Genomic DNA, 22,405 nt, shown 5'->3' on the forward strand with positions numbered 1-22,405 from the left:
GTTAGTTTTGCACCACACACAGCATTTTGCTTTTAGACCAAAAAGTTCAATTTTGGTCTCATCTGACCAGAGCACCTTCTTCTACATGTTTGCTGTGTCCCCCACATGGCTTCTCACAAACTGCAAATGGGACTTTTTATGGCTTTCTTTCAACAATGTCTTTCTTCTTGCCACTCTTCCATAAAGGCCAGATTTGTGAAGTGCACGACTAATAGTTGTCCTGTGGACAGATTTTCCCACCTGAGCTGTGGATCTCTGCAGCTCAATCAGAGGTACCATGGGCCTCTTGGCTGCTTCTCTGATTAATGCTCTCCTTGCCTGGTCTCTCCGTTTAGGTGGACAGCCATGTCTTGGTAGGTTTGTAGTTGTGTCATACTCTTTCCATTTTCGGATGATGGATTGAACTGGGCTCCGTGAGATGTTCAAAGCTTGGGATATTTTTTTATAACCTAACCCTGCTTTAAACATCTCCACAACTTTATCCCTGATCTGTCTGGTGTGTTCCTTGGCCTTCATGATGCTGTTTTTTCCACTAAGGTTAACAAACCTCTGAGGGCTTCACAGAACAGCTGTACTTATACCAAGATTAAATTACACACAGGTGGACTCTGTTTACTAATTATGTGACTTCTGAAGGCAATTTGTTCCACTAGATTTTAGCTAGGGGTATAAGAGTAAAGGGGGCTGAATACAAATACACACCACACTTTTCACATATTTATTTGTAAAAAAAATGTGAAAACTATTTATCATTTTCCTTCCACTTCAAAATTATGTGCCACTTTGTGTTGGTCTATCACATAAAATCCCAATAAAATACATTTATATTTTTGATTGTAACATGACAAAATGTGGAACATTTCAAGGGGTATGAATGCTTTTTCAAGACACTGTATACTAAGATTTTGATTTATCTATTTTTTAAGACTAGTAATTGAGGCGATCGGTGACTTATAGGCGTAACCTTTCTGGTTCCATTTTTCATGCTGCTTTCCTGTTGATTTCTCCTCCTAGTCCCTGGGTTTCTCCAGGGACTCTGCCAAGCGCCTCGGGACCCTTCGGGGTAAGACCACGCTATATCAAGATACCTCTCAACTCAACTCAACTGTGATATTACGGACCACAATCTGACACTAACTGACACTTTTTGGGAACCAGTGACACTATTACAGTGATAGTGCTAAAAATATGCACTGTCACTGTACTAATGACACTGGCTGGGAAGGGGTTAAACATCATGGGTGATCAAAGGGTTAACTGTGTGCCTAACCAGTGTTTTTGTGTGTGATGTGCTTTACTAAGGGATTTGCTGTACTTTATTCTCTGATTTGCAGGGAAACAAAATCCAGCACATCCCCAATGACAGGATGGAGCTCTGCCTTATTTACATATGCAGAGCTCCACTCAGTGTGTCTCCTTACCGATTAGCAGACATCCATTGGCCAGCACCCACTGATCAGCTTCTGCTGTGACTAATCAAAGCAGAAATGGCGCCCCCTACTTGGGAGTGCAGAATCACTGTGATTCTGCACAGAATGGCTGCCCTGTAGCAGTAAATCTGCTATAGGGCAGTCGGCAAGTGGTTCATGAAATGACTGAATAATTTAGTGTATTTATACAGCATTTTTTTAAGTAGTTTAGTTTAGTGGACATTTTCCATGCAAAGCAAAGTATAGAAATAATATAGAAAGTGTGCTTGGTCAGCCATTAGTTGAATGAAAGGATATGTATTCTTTGGGATAGAGCTTCAACAACCTTGTCATGCGAGTAAATAGGGGTATATGTTCTGGCATACTGTGACCAAGGAGAGCAGATCTAGTGAGAGACCCACCCTAAAGTAGTAGAATAAAAGGTATATGGGTAGGGTTAAAGATAGAAATAGGAATTGAGAAAAGGAGGGGTTAGGTAACCAGCCAGGGTTGACTGACGTATCAAAGCCACGGGCGAAAAATATTTGATGATAAAATTTGTTTCTGAAGAAGTCAGTTCTCACATATTGGATCCAAGCACTCCGGGTGGATATACATTGATCACATTTATCTTGGGGTTAAGCATGAAAGTTCCTCCATGGGTTTTAAGTGGGTAAGTTCAGTAACCCATTCCTTGATGGAAGGAGGGTTAGAAAAAAGTAGGCCTTTCTTCGCATTTAAGACTGATTCTGGGAGCGTAGATAGAAGGGCAATTTCTTATAGAGCATATTTGCCCTAAAAATTCATCTGCAAATTTGACTTCCCAAGAAAAATTCACATACATCTGGATTTTGTCATCCTTTGATAAGCAGTGCTTATTTGTTTACTCTACACTGTACTTATACAGAATTCCAATGCCACTCTGGACTAAGTAAATCTGAGAATTTTTAATGGTTTTAGAAACTCACATTATTCTTTTACTTAAAGTGGTTCTACAGGCAGAAGTTTTTTTTGCCCTAATGCATTCTTTGCATTAAGATAAAAAATCTTATGTGTGCAGCTCCCCCAGCCCTCCCCTTATACTTACCTGAGCCCCATCTTGATTCAATGTTGTGCACAAAAGAAGCATCAATGCTCTTTCTCTTCACTGGCTTAGACACAGCAGCAGGACACATTGGCTCCTTCTTCTGTCAATCACAGCTAGTGAGGAAGGGGCGGAGCCAAGTTGCACTGTGTGTGTGTGTCAATGGAGATGGAGCAGGTGGCTTGCTATGGGGGCACTCAGCAGAGGGGAGGAGCCAGGAGCACCAGCGGGGGGACCCAAGAAACAGAGGGTTGGGAATGCTCTGTGCAAAACCATTGCACAGAGCAAGTAAGTATGACATGTTTGTTTTATTGTAATTTACCTTTACAATCACTTTAATATATATATATATATATATATATATATATATATATATATATATATATATATATATATATATATATATATATATACATATATGATGCAGTCTGTTTCTAGCATTAACAAAGCAGTTTTTTTCTGAGCCCCCTGTAACATAGTTTTATAAATTGTTGATTCTGCCAGATCTGTTATTTTTCCAGGTCTGTTATTTTTCCACTCTACATCACTGTTCATTGTCATTGTCACTCCATGAGTAGGTTCTTCTTACAGAAGAGTTCCGCAGCTAGAAACACTGCAGCTGCTGACTTTTACTATTAGGATACTTACCTGGCATCCAGCAGTGTCCTCACCCCGGCTGATTCTTGAATCAGCTCTTGGGTGCTGCCGCTGCCATCTTGGCTAAGGGAAACCAGCAGTGAAGCCTTCTTTCCTACTGAGCATGCGCGAATCCCGCTGCGCTTTCTCAGTGGGTTGACTGTGGGGGGGAGGGGGTCGAACTTCTTGCTCACTTTGAAGACTGAGCCAAAATGCTCCCCCCAAAAGGTGTCAAATGTGGCAGCGGAAGGGGGGGGGGGCAGATAAACGGAGCTTCCCCTTTTGGGCGGAACTCCGCTTTAGATGAACTTTGAGCTTTACATGGGCTTTAGGCCGGTGATACACAAATTAAAGCCCAACACTTTTCAAGCAGTTACAGCAGCAGGTATTTTCTTTCTTTTAAAAGCTGACCATTGTAAGCACACCCAGCAGGGGCAATGGTTTGTCCGAACCCCTTTAACTGCCGCTTTTGCGGGACTGCTATATCTTACATTTAAGAGCCCTTTCACACTGAAAGTGCCCGGCATTATAAAAGCGCCGCTATTTTTAGCAGCACAGTTTTAAAAGGGTTAAAACTGCCCACAAAGCGCAGCTACAGCGGTTTTAAAGGGGTAAAAACGGCTTGCTCAAACCATTGTTTATGAGACTTCTTACAGACTATGCAGTTTATTTAAAACAAACAGAAAACACAAGTATAATCAATAGGGATGGCACGCAATGTCCAAAGTGTAATAAACCCTAAAAACCAATCAAAATAATGTATTTTATTGATTAAACAAGTCAGCTGGGATCTGTTTGCCATGGCTTGCTAGACTTTTGATATTGTGATTGTTCTTTACCCTGCTGTAGTGTATAAACCCAAGAGTGCAAAGAAAAAATGCTGCTTAGTACATCAGCTTTCAGTGGTTTAGAGCTGGAATTCAAATAAAAACTGTTTTACAACTGTTTGCTACAGAAAATTACACATTATTGCTTTTGGTACTATGTTATTAAATGAGCCAGTATGTATGCAGTTATCGTGCTAAGCAACATTACATCTATTCAAACACACTACAGCAATCTTAAGACTATCTTGCAACAAATCCCTTGACTATAGAAGAATGAGGATTCTATTCCCTGGTATTTGCCTTACACTTTAAAAATTTCAAAAGGCAAGAACTGTAATCACAATTCTGGAAACACAGAAGCTTGGAGAAATATTTAATAATAGACAGGCATTGAATATATAAGGTTTTAAAAAAGGTATTTTCAGTAAATGTTGTAATTACAAAGTCTGTGATTGGGTGAAGTGCACCCATATTTTCATTACTGGAGACCTAGGGAGCCATTTCCTATACAGTATATTTATTGATTTTTTTTTTTTTGGTTTGTTTTGTCACTTTAGCTAAATCTCTCTTTGAGAATTTCAACGTTTTTCAGTGGATCATTGCCATTTACTAGGGAAAATGATTAGGAGGATGGTAGCACCAACTGCACTAGTATTAGTTAAAGCAGTGACACCTATAACAGATCGAAGAAGACAAGACTGTTCTGGTCATTGCCACCAATAATATGATCCAAAAGGAATATAATCGTGTCCCCCCCACTCTTCTAGTATGCAGAGAAGAGTGACTCATTAGTGATGGCAAGGGGTTTAAACCCAGGACATAAGAGTTACCAAGCTGTAGCTTTTTTTGACTAAACCACTATGATGGTGAATGGAAAATGAGATATATAGTTTATTGTTTCAGAGAGGGAATTGACAGTACAATTCTTTAGAAATTTGCACCCAGGACCTTGCAGTTGTAAGATATTGGCTCACATGAACAAACTCCTTTGGTTATGATGGGCTGAATAAAGCAAATTCAAATTTTCACATGAATGACATGGGGAGTGTAAAACAGGATCCTATGGTTATAAGGTACAAGTTTTACTGAATGAGCATCCCTGAAGTGAGAAAGGTCACATACCAGTGATGGCGAACCTTGGCACCCAGATGTTTTGAAACTACATTGCCCATGATGCTCAACTACACTGCAGAGTGCATGAGCATCATGGGAAATGTAGTTCCAAAACATCTGGGGTGCCAAGATTCGCCATCACTGTCATATACTCATGTCTGTGGCTGGGCCAGAGCAAAGATTGAGACATAGTTAAATCAGTTTGTTTTATTCATAATGAGCACGGTTTAGCACTGTGGTCTGCAAACTGCCGCCCTGGGGCCAGATGCGGCCCTTTGCTTTCCCTTATCCAGCCCTTGGAGTGCTATTCCTCCCACTGATACAAGGCACTATTCTGCTAACTGACACCAACAATGGGGCACCATTTCTCCCATTGACACCAATAGCGGGGCACTATTCCTCCCAATGATACCAACGATGGGGTACTATTCTTTCCCCTAATACCAAATGTGGTAATATTTACTCCCACTGATGCCAGAAAACATTTCCACCCCCACTGGTCACAGTCTGACCCCCCTAAAGTCTGAAGGGCAATAAACTGGCCTTTTGTTTGAAAGTTTGAAGACCACTGGTTTAATAGATCGTTATGATATCAAAAGCTTAAAGTTATCAAAAGAGCAAACTTTATTTTGTAATTTGTTACTATTTTAAAGCCACTAAAATTATGTTTCTGGTACAAAGCACAGAGAAATAAATGTACAAATTAGACAAATGCTTTTCTAAAGCTTGATATTTTTTATTGCAGTGCTACAAAAATGCATAAACAAAATGAACAAAAATAGAAAGTACATATGAATTAAAAAAGTTACATAGTTACATAGTAGGTGAGATTGAAAAAAGACACAAGTCCATCAAGTCCAACCCATGTGTGCGATTATTTGTCAGTATTACATTGTATATCCCTGTATGTTGTGGTCATTCAGGTGCTTACCTAATCATTTTTTGAAACTATTGATGCTCCCCGCTGAGACCACCGCTTGTGGAAGGGAATTCCACATTCTTGCCGCTCTTACAGTAAAGAACCCTCTACGTAGTTTAATGTTAAACCTCTTTTCTTCTAATTTTAATGAGTGGCCATGTGTATCCTAGACCTGCTCACGCCGATATACGTCGGCACTTTGAAGAGGCATAACGTTGTTATCGTAGCAGCTAGCTACCATAACCCCGGTATCCTCTCCCTCAGTGAGTGGTCCGGTTTCTGATAAAAGTGGTCTCTGCAGCAGATTTGCTGCGAGATCACTTTTATCGGCGCGGGGAGAGGGCCCTGCCACTCTCCAGTGCCCTCTGCCGCTTACCGGAGCTGCCAGCAGAGGTGGAGGTGATCAGATCCTTCTCGGTGTTAGGTATGGAGACGAGTGAGGGGAAGATGGCCCCCACTCATCTCCATACCTTTGCAGGGCGGAAGTCCTGTCATGCTTTTTTTCTATTACAAGGTAAGTTTACATTCCTTGTAATAGGAATAAAAGTGACACAACTTTTTTTTTTTTTTTTTTAAAAAGAACAGTGTAAAAATAAAAACTAAAAAGTAAAATAAATAAGAAAAAAAAAAATAGTTTTTTAACGCGCTCTGTCCCACCAAGCTCGCGTGCAGAAGCGAACGTATACGTGAGTAGCGCCCGCTTATGAAAACAGTGTTTAAACCACACATGTGAGGTATCGCCATGATCGTTAGAGCAAGAGCAATAATTGTAGCCTTAGACCTCCTCTGGGACTCAAAACATGCAACCTGTAGAATTTTTGTAAAAGTCGCCTATGGAGATTTTTAAGGGTAAAGGTTTGTCACCATTCCATGAGCGTACGCAATTTTGAATCGTGACATGTTGGGTATCAGTTTACTTGGCGTAACATTATCTTTCACAATATAAAAAAAATTGGGCTAACTTTAACTTTTCCAAAAAAAAAGTGGGCTTGTAAGACCTCTGCGCAAATACGGTGTGACAGAAAGTATTGCAATGACCGCCATTTTATTCTCTAGGGTGTTGGAAAAAAATATATATATATTGTTTGGGGGTTCTAAGTAATTTTCTAGCAAAAAAAAAATGTTTTTAACTTGTAAACACCAAATCTCAGAAAGAGACTCGGTCCTTAAGTGGTTAAACTCCCTTCTGCGAAAAAGTTTTATCCCTATTGTGGGGTCACCAGTACAGTATTTGTAAATTGAAATCATATCCCCTCTCAAGCGTCTCTTCTCCAGAGAGAATAAGTTCAGTGCTCGCAACCTTTCCTCATAACTAATATCCTCCAAACCCTTTATTAGCTTTGTTGCCCTTCTTTGTACTCGCTCCATTTCCAGTACATCCTTCCTGAGGACTGGTGCCCAGAACTGGACAGCATACTCCAGGTGCAGCAGGACCAGAGTCTTGTAGAGCGGGAGAATTATCGTTTTATCTCTGGAGTTGATCCCCTTTTTACTGCATGCCAATATTCTGTTTGCTTTGTTAGCAGCAGCTTGGCATTGCATGCCATTGCTGAGCCTATCATCTACTAGGACCCCCAGGTCCTTTTCCATCCTAGATTCCTCCAGAGGTTCACCCCCCAGTGTATAGATTGCATTCATATTTTTGCCACCCAAATGCATTATTTTACATTTTACAGTATCAAAAGTTAAACATTTTTGCCTTTGATATTGAGTTATTAAATGTACCTGTATAGCTGCAGTTATCATACTAAGCAACATTACGTCCATTTAAACACACTACAGCAATTCTAAAATGATCTTGCCTCAATCTGCTGACTATAGAAAAATGAGGATTCCATTCCTCAGTGTTTACCTTTTTAGTATTTGCCTTTGAATCTAAAAAGTTTTTAAAAAAGTACCAAAGGGAGGTAGTGGAGGAAGGAGATAATAAAAACTAATTAGGGTTGAAAAGCTACAATTTTTTTGAGAAAAGAGAATTCACAATTGCAGGTTTACTGAAACTGGTATTTTGTGCAGATAAAAGGACAATACTTTGCAAAAAATTGCTACTTTATGTATGACAACTGCAACCAGTTTGCAACATTCACTCATATAGGAGCAACTATGGTTGTTTTCCGATACACATGGCAAGACCAGTTGTCAAACAGACATCAGAGTGCTGTTGATTACAAAAGGAGAGATGATCTCCCAGTGTAATCTGTAGGGCTGGGCCATCATCTAAACTCTTAGGAGTACTAATAGAAAGAGAGGCTCTCTAACCACCTGTCCTCACCATAGAACCTAAGATGGGAACTGTGCCAGCCCAGCTCTGCATATAATCTAACACTATATACTAGAGATGTGCATGATGGGAAAATTTGTTTTGTTTTAGATTTGTTTGTTAAGTTATTAATTTCATTTCATCATATTCGTTATTTTAGAATGATTTATTTTGTATATTTGGATTTGGTTAGTATGTATGTTATTTTCCATTCAATTTAACCACTTCAGCCCCGGAAGTGCTGAATGACCGGGCTATTTTTTGCGATTCGGCACTGCGTCACTTTAACTGACAATTGTGTGGTCATGTGACGCTGCACCCAAACAAAATTGACATCCTTTTTTCCCCACAAATATATAAACATATAAACAAAAAAGACTGACAATTTTGAAAAAATATATATTTTTTTACTTTTTGCTATAATATATGACCCCCAAAATATATATATATATATATAAAAAAAATTTCTTCATCAGTTTAGGCCGATATATATTCTTCTACATATTTTTGGTAAAAAAAAATAAATAAATCGCAATAAGCGTATATTGATTGGTTTGCGCAAAAGTTATAGCATCTACAAAATAGGGAATAGATTTATAGCATTTTTATTATTATTATTTTTTTTACTCTTAATGTTGGCAATCTGCAATTTTTATCGGGACTGCGACATTATGGCGGACACATCAGACACTTTTGACAAAATTTTGGGACCCTTGGCATTTATATAGCGATCAGTGCTATAAAAATGCACTGATTACTGTAAAAATGTCACTGGCATGGAAGGGGTTAACACTAGGGGGCGATCAAGGGGTTAACTGTGTTCCCTATGTGTGTTTCTAACTGTAGGGGGAGGGGACTGACCTAGAGGAAGTGTCATGCCTCACAGAACAGAACAGGGATTTGTGTGTGTTTACACACAGATGTCCTTGTTCTGCCTCTCATGACCGCGATCGCTTGTGGCCGGCGGTCATCGCGACCATTGGGCACGAGCATCTGCACCCTGCGCTGTGCAGCGGGCGCATGCGCTCGCCTGCTATCCCAATCCCGCAAGCCGTTGTATATCTACGACGGCTCGCGGGATTGTGCTGACCTGCCTCAGTAAAATGATGGCGGCTGGTCGGCAAGCTGTTACATTTCGTAAGATGGGTATATACCTTGGTTTTTTATTCTATTCAATTCTATTCTAGGGTTTATAGGTGCAGGATAACAAAAAAGAGTACAAAAAGAGGACAGGTACAAATTAGGATAGGTATCCCAAGTATTAGTAGAAGTAATAATAGGCCCTTTAATAGCAACTTCTAAATAATTGCTGGTCCTCCAAGAGCAGCCAAACAGATCTATGACCCTTTAGGAGCAGTCACAGTCTTTATTAAGTTGCAGTGGATTTCTCTGTCCCCCTCCAGCAATGAAACCAAGAACTGAGCAATCACATGACCGCTGATGCTTAGTTCTCAGGCTTCACTGAGCAGAGAGTGGTGACTGTCAGTCAGCGGCTCTCTGCACTGCCCCTCACTGGAGCGCCGGACTGTGGAGGGGGCAGGAGCGACTGGCTCTGTGACATCAGCTGACAAAGAGCTTTAGCCTGCTGTCAGCTTAGTCTAGGTCACAGATCTGTTCTAGGTCTGTTCATATAGGTACAGTGTTGCATGATTGCACAATTGTCATTCAAAGTGCAATAGCACTGAAAGCTGAAAATTGGCCTGGCCAGGATGGGGTGAAAGTGGCCCGTAGGTCAGTGGTTAACAAATGTTTAGTTCTCAAGGTTGGCTAAACAACTAAAGCCATTTACACATAAGCCGTACAGAGAAATAGCATACAATGTAATCCAATGTATCCACACTTCCCTGCACAGACACAAGCAAAGAAAATGTTTTGAATTATGATAATTGAAATGGCCTCCTATAGATATGGATTCAACTATAAAAGCATATTTTTCAGTAAAACAACAAAATATTGATTCAAAAATAGGCCTTCTGGTGACCCACATACATTCACGTTCCTTTTAATAAGCATTCTGAGACCTGTAGATTTTTAATGTTGCCTTTTATTTGTTATGACACACCAAACAAAGATTTATGTCTTACCGTTATTGTCTTTTTCATTTTCCTTGGTCTGGCTTTCTGCATGAGGAACTTAGTATGAATTTTAATGAGCACTTATTGCAGCAATGTAGAGCAAACAGTGAAAAACAGTCTTTATTACTGACATCATAATTCTTCTTTTAATTTAACTGACAGGCTGGATTTTAACGTAATCCTTTCACATTAGATGTGAAAACACAAAATCACTGTCCTTCACCAAAAGTAAAATACCATTTTCATGAGAAGACATAATAGGGGATTTAAATTTTAAAGAGAATGCAACACCAAAAAACACACTTAAATATGCAGCAATTAATATAATAACATACTATATATCTGCTAAGTTTCATATTAGTACAATGTTAGTTCAGTTTGGGTGCAGGCATGTTAAATATTTTTATGTATTATTTAGGCATAATGCACTACTTAGGTGTCAGAATCCAATCAGGGTTTATTACAGTAAATGTTTAAATAATTTGTATATATTTTCCTTATTAGGACCTAAAAAATAAAATTTAAACCTACATTTTCTTTTAGCTAGGTAAATATGAACTATTGCATAATATTATGCAGTCTTCTATCCAGCCAGCAGATGGAGCTCTGTTCTCCTTTTTACATATTCAGCTATTTCAGCTGTGCTCAAAGAAGCCCCTAGTTTATAGAACTGGAATCATCATAGCAGTGCTTTTCATCACAGGGCTTAGTCAGGTTTTAATCATTTGCAAACCAAAATTTTGTTTACTGTGTTGTCTCTTTAGCTTACCCATAATGCCTATGGAAAATTTTGTTATGTCTGCTGCTTCAGTGTTTTTGGGTCTTTTTCTCAGATGTTACTATGGTATACTGAAGTATAATTAAAAGCATTTCATAAGTGTCAAAGGCTTTTGTTGACAATTACATTACATTTATGCAAAGAGTCAATATTTGCAGTGTTGACCCTTCTTTTTCAAGACCTCTGCCATTCGCCCCAGCATATCAACTTCTGGGACACATCCTGACTGATGGCAGTCCATTGTGGGTTTTTTTTTTGTTTACCCGCCTCTTGTGGATTGACCACAAGTTCTCAGTGGGAATAAGGTCTGGGGAGTTTTCTGACCACGGACCCAAAACTTTTATGTTTTGTTCCCCAAGCCACTTAGTTATCACTTTTGCCTTATGGCAAGGTGCTCCATCATGCTGGAAAAGACATTGTTCTTCTCCACACTGTTCTTGGATGGTTGGGAGAAATTGCTTTGAGAGGATGTTTTTGTACCATTCATTATTCATGGCTGTGTTCTTTGGCAAAATTGTGAGTGAGCCCACTCCCTTGGCTGAGAAGCTACCCCACACATGAATGGTCTCAGGACGCTTTACTGTTGACATGACACAGAACTGATGGTAGCACTCACCTTTTCTTCTCTGGACAAGTTTTTTTCTGGATGCTCCAAACAATTGGAAAGGGTATTCATCAGAAAAAAAGATTTTCCCCAGTCCTCAGCAGTTCAATCTCTGTACCTTTTTCAGAATATCCATCTGTCCCTGATGTTTTTCCTGGAGAGAAGTGGCTTCTTTGCTGCCCTTCTTGACACCAGGCCATCCTCCAAAAGTCTTCTCCTTACGGTGCCTGCAGATGCACTCACACCTGCCTGCTGCCGTTCCTGAGCAAGCTCTGCACTGGTGGTGCCCTGATCCCGCAGCTGAATCAACTGTAGGAGACGGTCCTGGCACTTGCTGGAGGGCGCCTTGAAGCCTTCTTTTACAAATGCAGTGGAAATGTTTTTAAGGGGTTAAGTGTATTTTCATGGCAAAGAGGGAATTTGCAATTAATTGCAATTCATCTGATCACTTTTCATAACATAATTCTGGAGTATATACACATTGTCATCATAAAAACTGAGGCAGCAGACTTTGTGAAAATTACTATTTGTGTCATTCTCAAAACTTTTGGCCAAAAGTGCTGGACATTAAAGTGACCCTGTCACCATAGGGTCACTTTTAAACAGAAGGCAACCTGTAAAAATAGAATAAATTTACTTATTTTTCCTGTGCATTGAAAAGCTGCCACTTTGCTGCTCATCACATGGGTCACCAGACAGTTAAGCATGGGCTGCCTTCTGTTTAGAAATGCTCCTGTGGGGACTGGGTCACTTTAAGACAGGGATAGGCAACCTCAGCCCTACAGCTGTGGTGAAACTACAAGTCCCATGAGACATTACAAGACCCTGACAATCACAGGCATGACTCCTAGAGGCAGAGGCATGATGGGATTTGTAGTTTCACCACAGCTGGAGTGCCGAGGTTGCCTACCCCTGCTTTAAGAAAACAAGTCACATGAAGATGGCTTAGGGTTCACTTTCCTAGCAGCTATGAATATAGACCTGCCTACACTTTACAAGTCTAATTATTCATCATGGATCACCACCAGCTTTAAATGACTCCTAAACAGTCCACTTTCATGCAACATGTTGTGTTGTATTAAAGCTGTAATAAACCCCAAAGCAAATAAGTATGCTATTTCAGCTTACTAATCTTTAGATGTGATGGCTGCATTAGCTTTTTTAAGCTTTCTTTACTTTATTTTTTTATTGTGATCCAGCCAGTAAGTCTGTTGTTTTTCAACAAACAAGCTGTCCAGCAGTTCTAGCAGTTAGATGGTTGAGACAAATCATTTGCCACTGAAAGGGGTGCTTACAATGTTCAGCTTTTATTTATTTCTGAAAAACTTGTATCTTAAAAGGAAAATAACTGTAACTGCTTATAAATTGTTAGCTGGAGTTTGGCTTCAATGTTAGTGTATTAAATCTGATAGTCCATCTAACAGTCCCATCTCCCAGATTAACAATGCTTCTGCCCAAGAGTGCCCCTTGCGCCCTTTCATCCACAGTGGAGGGCTGGAGGCATTCTAATAGAGGTGGTGCTCTACTAGTCAGATCACCAGGTGAAAACAAGGAAAAAGAAGAATGAGGAAATGCTGCCTGCAGCAGATTGATGGCATCATCTGAACCTAGGCAAAGTCACTTGAAAGGAACTCAGTTACTGCTTTCTAATAATGAAAGGTACACTTTAATACAAAAAGCACTCAGTCTCCCATTCTAGAGCTTGCAAAAAAAGGATATAGCTGCATGTAAAAAAACATATGCCATATTTATCGGCGTATAACACGCACCTTAACCAGTTGCTGACCGCTGCACGCCGATGTACGTCGGCACAATGGCACGGGCAGGCATAAGGGCTTACCTGTACGTCCCTGCCTGCCCGAGGGTGGGGGGTCCGGTCGGACCCCCCCCCCGGTGCTTGCGGCGGTCGGATTCTAGTCAGGGGCAATCAGAGGTGAGGGGGAGGCCACTCATTCGTGGCCACCCCCTCGGGATCGCTCCTGGCAAATGAAATGCTTCCTCGGCTTCTGTAATGTAAACAGAAGCGGAGGAAGTGATGTCATCTCTCCTCGAGCTGGTCTTTTCGTTCCGGCGCCGAGGAGAGAAGACATCAATGTGAGTTGCACCAGTTACTAGTTAGGGAGGTAAGTATATAGGTTCGCCGTTGGCGTTTTATAGCGTCAGGGACCCCCATATACTACCTAATAAAGGTTTTAACCCCCTGATTGCCCCCTAGTTAACCCTTTCACCAGTGATCACCGTATAAGTGTTACGGGTGATGCTGGTTAGTTAGTTTGTTTATTATAGTTTCAGGGCACCCGCTGTTTATTACCTAATAAAGGTTTAACCCCCTAATCGCCCGGCGGTGATATAAGTTAAGTTTTTAGGGTCAGATAGGGTCTGCGCCGCCCCAGGCAGCGTCAGGTCAGTTCCAGTGCCGCTAACACCCACGCACGCAGCATACACCTCCCTTAGTGGTATAGTATCTGAACGGATCAATATCTGATCCGATCAGATCTATACTAGCATCCCCAGCAGTTTAGGGTCCCCAAAAACGCAGTGTTAGCGGGATCAGCCCAGATACCTGCTAGCACCTGCGTTTTGCCCCTCTGCCCAGCCCTGCCCAGCCCACCCAAGTGCAGTATCGATCGATCACTGTCACTTACAAAACACTAAACACATAACTGCAACATTAGCAGAGTCAGGCCTGATCCCTGCGATCGCTAATAGTTTTTGTTGGTAGCGTTTTGAATCAGTCGCTAACAGTCAGGAGCTTTTTTACCTGTGAGTCTCACTAGTGTACCACTAAATTTAAAGCCCAAAATGGCAAATCGAGGGTACACTAGTGAAGAGGCCTACATGTTTCTGAGCATGACAGATAGTGAAGAGGAAGTCACTCATCTGTCATGTCTGTGATTCAGGCTCAGAATACGAACCTGTAGACAGCAGCAGCTCGATGACAAATAGCTGTGACGACGGAGTTGTGGTCCCTGCCAAGGTCAGGCGTACCAGACCCCGAACTTCTTTCTTCTGCTGTTGAGGTGCAAGAACCGCAGGGCTCTCGTATGGAGCAGAGAAGTACTAGCGCCGCTATTCCTTCTGGTGAACTGGCGGCCTAGCACACCCTGGTCGTATATCCAGCACTGCAGTAACACTTGGTGACGTGGCGAGTCCCATAAGTGCAGTCCAAGCTGGCGAGGTGGCAAGCACAAGTAGTGTCCCGCTGCCACCAAGAAGACGAACACAGGCCCATCGTGGCCATAATGCCCTTCCTGCTGCATTCGCCAATCCGAATTGGGAACCTTCCACTTCTGCAGCACCCGTACTTCCCCCATTCACTGGCCAATCCGACATTCATGTGGAAACAGTTGATTTTACACCACTTGATTTTTATTCGCTGTTTTTCACCGAAGATCTCTATAGATCTATTGTGGACCAAAGCAATTTGTACGCTGGTCAACACATCGTCACTATTTCCCAGTCCTCCCTTGCCAGAGATTGGAAACCAATTATGGTTTCCGAATTTAAGATCTTTCTGGGCCTTTCCCTCCTCATGGGCATAACCAAAAAGAGTGAGTTGCAGTCATATTGGTCCATTGACCCAATTTACCATATGCCAGTGTTCTCTGCTTCCATGGCCAGGGCACGATACGAGCAGATTTTGCGGTTCATGCACTTCAACAACAATGAACTCTGTCGTCCTCGTGGAGACCCTGGATACGATCGGCTGTACAAAATCCGGCCCCTCGTAAACCACTTCAACCAACGTTTTGCAGACTTGTTTACTCCCCATCAAGTTGTGTGCGTTGATGAGTCCCTGATTAAGTTTTCTGGCCGCTTGTCATTCAAACAGTATCTTCCCAGCAAGCGTGCCAGATACGGAGTCAAGATGTATAAGCTCTGTGACAGGGCCACAGGCTATACATGTAGTTTTATGGTTTGCGAGGGCAAAGATAGTCACGTAGAGCCGACAAACTGCCCTGGCTACATAGGTAGCGCTGGCAAGATTGTGTGGGAGTTGGTGTCACCCTTATTTGGAAAGGGGTACCATTTATATGTGGACAATTATTACACAAGCGTGCCACTTTTTAGTCACCTTTTTGATCATCAGATTGGAGCATGTGGCACAGTGCGACCTAATCGCCGGGGCTTTCCCCAGCGGCTTGTAAATTCCCGTCTTAGGCTGGGGGAGAGAGCCTGCTTGCAGTGTAATAATTTGCTCGCTATGAAGTGGAGGGATAATAAGAATGTTTTCATTCTTACCTCCCTTCATGCAGACACGACAGTCCAAATGACTATGGCGACTGGTGTTGTGGAGAAACCCCTCTGTGTCCACAAATATAACCTCAATATGGGAGGGTTGGACCTCAACGACCAGTTGTTGGCGCCGTACCTAGTTGCCCGTAAGGCCAGACGCTGGTATAAAAAAGCGTCTGTATACTTATTTCAATTGGCTTTGCTGAACGCTCATGTGATATACAGAGCTTCAGGACGGACTGGATCCTTCCTTAAATTCCAGGAAGAGATCGTCAGAGCCCTTCTGTTTCCAGATGGTGCTCCACCTCACCTTCTCCAACCAAATGCAGTAAGCCGGCTGCATGAGAGGCATTTTCCTTATGCCCTCCCGCGTACCCCTACCCAGCGAGCCCCCCAAAGAAAATGTTGTGGCAAGCACAAGTAGTGTCCCGCTGCCACCAAGAAGACGAACACAGGCCCATCGTGCCCATAGTGCCCTTCCTGCTGCATTCGCCAATCCGAATTGGGAACCCACCACTTCTGCAGCACCCATACTTCCCCCATTGACTGGCCAACCCAGCATTCATGTGGAAACAGTTGATTTTACGCCACTTGATTTTTATTCGCTGTTTTTCACCGAAGATCTCTATAGATCTATTGTGGACAAAAAAGCGCAGAAAGCGCGGATATAGGCGTGACACCCGCTATTATTGTCCCTCCTGTCCTGACAATCCTGGTCTTTGCATTGGTGAATGTTTTGAACGCTATCATACACTAGTTGAGTATTAGCGTAGGGTACAGCACTGCACAGACTAGGACAGGGTCTCCCAAGATGCCATCGCGTTTTGAGAGACCCGAACCTGGTACCAGTTACAATAGTTTAAGTTACAAAAAAAAGTGTAAAAAAAAAAAAAAAAAACACAAAAAAATATAAAATAAAAAAAAAAACAAAAATAGTTGTCGTTTTATTGTTCTCTCTCTCTCTATTCTCTCTCTCTATTCTGCTCTTTTTCTATTCTGCAATGTTTTATTGTTATTATGTTTTATCATGTTTGCTTTTCAGATATGCAATTTTTTTATACTTTACTGTTTACTGTGTTTTATTGTTAACCACTTTTTTGTTTTCAGGTACGCAATTCAGCTGCAGCGCGCGGATTTATTTATCTTGACAGCAACAGAGTTTGCTCCCAATACATAAAGCCGTGACTCCAGCACTGTCGGAGGTGATTTCACCACCACAGTTACATACTTCAGCATATATGCCAAAGCATGGGGTCAGCAGGGGCGGAGGAGCGATTTGCTCCTACCTTTTGTGGGAGGATGCTCCCATGCTTCGGCATATATATATTTTAGGCACAGGTTGCGTTAAAAAATGTTTTATTTTTTACTATGTTTTTTTGTATTTGCTTTGCAGGTATGGTAAGTCTTACTGTTATACTGTAATGTTATTTTGTTTTATTGTTAACCATCATTTGCTTAGCAGGTACGCCATTCAGTTGCAGCGCGGATTTATTTATCTTGACAGCAACAGTGTTTGCTCCCACGATACAAAAAGCCGTGACTTCAGCACTGTTGGAGGTGATTTCACCACCACAGTTACATACTTCAGCATATATGCCGAAGCATGGGGTCAGCAGGGGCGGAGGAGCGATTTGCTCCTACCTTTTGCGGGAGGATACCCCCATGCTTCGGCATATATATATTTTAGGCACAGGTTGCGTTAAAAAATGTTTTATTTTTTACTATGTTTTTTTGTATTTGCTTTGCAGGTATGGTATGTCTTACTGTTATACTGTAACGTTATTTTGTTTTATTGTTAACCATCATTTGCTTAGCAGGTACGCCATTCAGTTGCAGCGCAGATTTATTTATCTTGACAGCAACAGCGTTTGCTCCCACGATACATAAAGCCGTGACTCCAGCGCTGTCGGAGGAAATTTCACAGTTAAAAAAAGAGCATATATGCCGAAGCATGGGGGCAGCAGGGGCGGAGGAGCGATTTGCTCCTAACTTTTGGGGCGGATGCCCCCATGCTTCGGCATATATAAATGGTGCATGTATGCCCATCATTAGAAGTGGGTGGATGAAGGGAGGTATTCTAATGGTGGGCATACCCACCGATCAATCTCTTTTTTTCGTTCAGCCCACAGGCTGCATGAAAAAAAAGATTACAATATATGCCCAACAAGGACCAGCAACATACTGGTATGTTGCTGAATTTTGAGTTATTATACCAGAATGATGCCTGCAGGTTTAGGTATCATCTTGGTATCATTCTTTTCAGCCAGCGGTCGGCTTTCATGTAAAAGCAATCCTAGCAGCTAATTAGCCTCTAGACTGCTTTTACAAGCAGTGGGAGGGAATGTCCCCCCCCTCCCACCGTCTTCCATGGTGTTCTCTGGCTCTCCTGTCCCAACAGGGAACCCGAGAATGCAGCCGGTGATTCAGCCAGCTGACCATAGAGCTGATCAGAGACCAGAATGGCTCCAATCATCTCTATGGCCTAAGAAACCGGAACCTACGAGCATTTCATGACTTAGATTTCGCCGGATGTAAACAGCGCCATTGGGATATTGGGAAAGCATTTTATCACAGCAATCTTGGTGTGGTCAGATGCTCTGAGAGATCTAGGGTCTAATAGACCCCAATTTTTTCAAAAAAGAGTACCTGTCACTACCTAATGCTGTCATAGGGGATATTTACATTCCCGGAGATAACAATAAAAATAATTAAAAAAAAAAAAATGAAAGGAACAGTTTAAAAATTAGATAAAAAAGCAGAAAAAAAAAAAAAGCACCCCTGTTCATCGGTCTGGCGTCAAATGTGAATAGCAATTGCACCATGCATGTGAGGTATCACCGCAAAGGTCAGATTGAGGCAAGTAATTTTAGCAAATCTAAAGTGGTAACCTGTAAAGGCTTTTAAAGGCTTTTAAAAATGTATGTAGTTTCTCGCCACTGCACGTTTGTGCACAATTTTAAAGCATGTCATGTTTGGTATCCATGTACTCGGCCTAAGATCATCTTTTTTATTTCATCAAACATTTGGGCAATATAGTGTGTTTTAGTGATTTAAAATTTTAAAAAGTGTGTTTTTTCCCCAAAAAGTTTTGAAAAATCGTGGCGCAAATACTGTGTGAAAAAAAATGAAACACCCACCATTTTAATCTGTAGGGCCTTTGCTTTAAAAAAATATATAATGTTTGGGGGTTCAAAGTAATTTTCTTGCAAAAAAAAAAAAGTTTTTCATGTAAACAAAAAGTGTCAGAAAGGGCTTTGTCTTCAAGTGGTTAGAAGAGTGGGTGATGTGTGACATAAGCTTCTAAATGTTGTGCATAAAATGCCAGGACAGTTCAAAACCCCCCAAATGACCCCATTTTGGAAAGTAGACACCCCAAGCTATTTCCTGAGAGGCATGTCGAGTCCATGGAATATTTTATATTGTGACACAAGTTGCGGAAAAAAGACAATTTTTTTTTTTTTGCACAAAGTTGTCACTAAATGATATATTGCTCAAACATGCCATGGGAATATGTGAAATTACACCCCAAAATACATTCTGCTGCTTCTCCTGAGTACGGGGATACCACATGTGTGAGACTTTTTGGGAGCCTAGCCGCGTACGGGACCCAGAAAACCAAGCACCGCCTTCAGGCTTTCTAAGGGCGTACATTTTTTATTTCACTCCTCACTGCCCATCACAGTTTCGGAGGCCATAGAGTGCCCAGGTAGCACAACCCCCCCCCCAAATGACCACATTTAGGAAAGTAGACACCCCAAGCTATTTGCTGAGAGGTATAGTGAGTATTTTGCAGACCTCACTTTTTGTCACAAAGTTTTGAAAATTGAAAAAAGAAAAAAAAAATTTCTTGTCTTTCTTCATTTTCAAAAACAAATGAGAGCTGCAAAATACTTACCATGCATCTCAGCAAATAGCTTGGGGTGTCTACTTTCCAAAATGGGGTCATTTGGGGGGGGGGTTGTGCCACCTGGGCATTCCATGGCCTCCGAAACTGTGATAGGCAGTGAAATAAAAAATTTACGCCCTTAAAAAGCCTGAAGGCGGTGATTGGTTTTCGGGGCCCCGTATGCAGCTAGGCTCCCAAAAAGTCCCACACATGTGGTATCCCCATACTCAGGAGAAGCAGCAGAATGTATTTTGGGGTGTAATTCCACATATGCCCATGGCATGTTTGAGCCATATATCATTGAGTGACAACTTTGTGCAAAAAAAAAAAATATAGAAAAATAAGTTTGTAATTTTCCCGCAACTTGTGTCAAAATATAAAATATTCCATGGACTCAACATGCCTCTCAGAAAATAGCTTGGGGTGTCTACTTTCCAAAATGGGGTCATTTGGGGGGGGGGGGGTTGTGCCATCTTGGCATTTTATGGCCTTCAAAACTGTGATAGGTAGTGAGGAGTGAAATCAAAAATTTACGCCCTTAGAAATCCTGAAGGCGGTGATTGGTTTTCGGGGCCCCGTACGCGGCTAGGCTCCCACAAAGTCCCACACATGTAGTATCCCCATACTCAGGAGAAGCAGCTAAATGTATTTTGGGGTGCAATTTCACATATAACCATGGCATGTGTGAGCAATATATCATTAAGTGACAACTTTTAGTAACATTTTTTTTTAGTTTTTTTTTATCATTATTCAATCACTTGGGACAAAAACATGTAATATTTTATGGGCTCAACATGCCTCTTAGCAATTTCCTTGGGGTGTCTACTTTCCAAAATGGGGTAATTTGGGGGGGTTTGTACTGCCCTGCCATTTTAGCACCTCAAGAATTGACATAGGCAGTCATAAACTAAAAGCTGTGTAAATTCCAGAAAATGTACCCTAGTTTGTAGACGCTATAACTTTTGCGCAAACCAATAAATATACGCTTATTGACATTTTTTTTTACCAAAGACTTGTGGCTGAATACATTTTGGCCTAAATGTATGACTAAAATTGAGTTTATTGGATTTTTTTTTATAACAAAAAGTAGAAAATATAATTTTTTTTCAAAATTTTCTGTCTTTCTGTCTTTTTTTTCACCGCAGAGGTGATCAAATTCCATCAAAAGAAAGCTCTATTTGTGGGAAGAAAAGGACGCAAATTTTGTTTGGGTACAGCATTGCATGACAGCGCAATTAGCAGTTAAAGCGACACAGTGCCAAATTGTAAAAAGTGCTCTGCTCAGGAAGGGGGTAAATCCTTCTGGGGCTGAAGTGGTTAATTTTAAGAGGGACGTTTCAGTAAAAAAACGAAAATTTTAAACAAAGAACTTTGAAGCAAAATAAGGGTCAGTGCTCATCAATGCAGCCTTATCAGTGCCCATCTGCAGCCTCACCATTGTCCATCATTGCAGCCTGATCAGTGCCCATCTGCAGCCTCGCCATTGCCCATCAATGCAGCCTTATCAATGCCCATCTGCATCCTCACCAGTGCCTATCTGCAGCCTCGCTATTGCCCATCTGCAGCCTTGCCATTGCCCATCAATATAGCCTTATTAGTGTCCATCTGCAGCCTCACCAGTGCCCATCTGCAGCCTCGTATTGCTCATAATTGCAGCCTGCTCAGTGCCCATCTACAGCCTTACCAGTGCCTGTTAATGCAGCCTGCTCAGTGCCAGATTAGACAGAGCCGGATCTCCTGTGTACTCAGCTCGGCTCGCAGTCACACCCAGTCCCGCCTCTTGGCCGCCTCCTATGATGGACATAACACCAGTCCAATGCTGGGACATGTGACGTCAATGCTAGAAGCCGTCCAGGAGGCGGGACTGGGCATGACTACGAGCTGAGCTGAGCCGAGTACACAGGAGGCAGCCTATATCGGCGTATAACACGCATCCACAATTTGCCCCCTATTTTCAGGGGGGAAAAGTGCCTGCTATAACTACTGTAGATAGTCTTGTGTATCTCAGTAACCCCTACATCAATGCGGGAACTAGAGAGAGTCCAGAGAAGGGCAACAAAGTTAATAAAGGGACTGGAGGACCTCAATTACAAGGAATGACTACAATAAGTAAACTTATATTCTCTGGAGAAGAGACGATTGAGAGGGGATATGATAGTGATATACCAATACCTCAATGGTGATTTTGGCATAGGGAATAAGCTATTCAGTCTCAGGGAGCGTAAGAAGACACGGGGCCACCCAATAAAACTGGAGGAGAAGCAGTTTAACCTTAATCCTTAAACTACGTAGGGGGGTTTTCACTGTCTGGGTGGAATTCACTTTCACAATCGGTGGTGTCAGCAGGAAGTATTGATAGTTTTAAAAAACTCTTGGATGGGTATTTTAGCAAACACAGTATACAGGGATACAGTAAATAATTATGAGCATGGTGTCTTCATTCAACCTTACCAACTATGTAACTATGTTATCTACAGATCATCTGCAGGATTTAGTTACTATACAGAATTTCCAAACTGAATTAACAAAAATTGAAATGGGGCATTTTGGTGCTGCTTCATGAAGTCATGGAGAGACC

General features: G+C 41.6%; 1 protein-coding gene across 2 annotated transcripts in view; it reads left to right on the forward strand.

Annotated features, from left to right (window-relative positions):
• RASGEF1B (RasGEF domain family member 1B) overlaps positions 1 to 22,405 on the forward strand; it is a 578,310-nt gene that overhangs the window by 41,610 nt on the left and 514,295 nt on the right. The window lies entirely within an intron of this gene.

This window comes from Aquarana catesbeiana, linkage group LG01 (genome assembly GCF_042186555.1).
Source record: "Aquarana catesbeiana isolate 2022-GZ linkage group LG01, ASM4218655v1, whole genome shotgun sequence".
Classification (NCBI taxonomy): domain Eukaryota; kingdom Metazoa; phylum Chordata; class Amphibia; order Anura; family Ranidae; genus Aquarana; species Aquarana catesbeiana.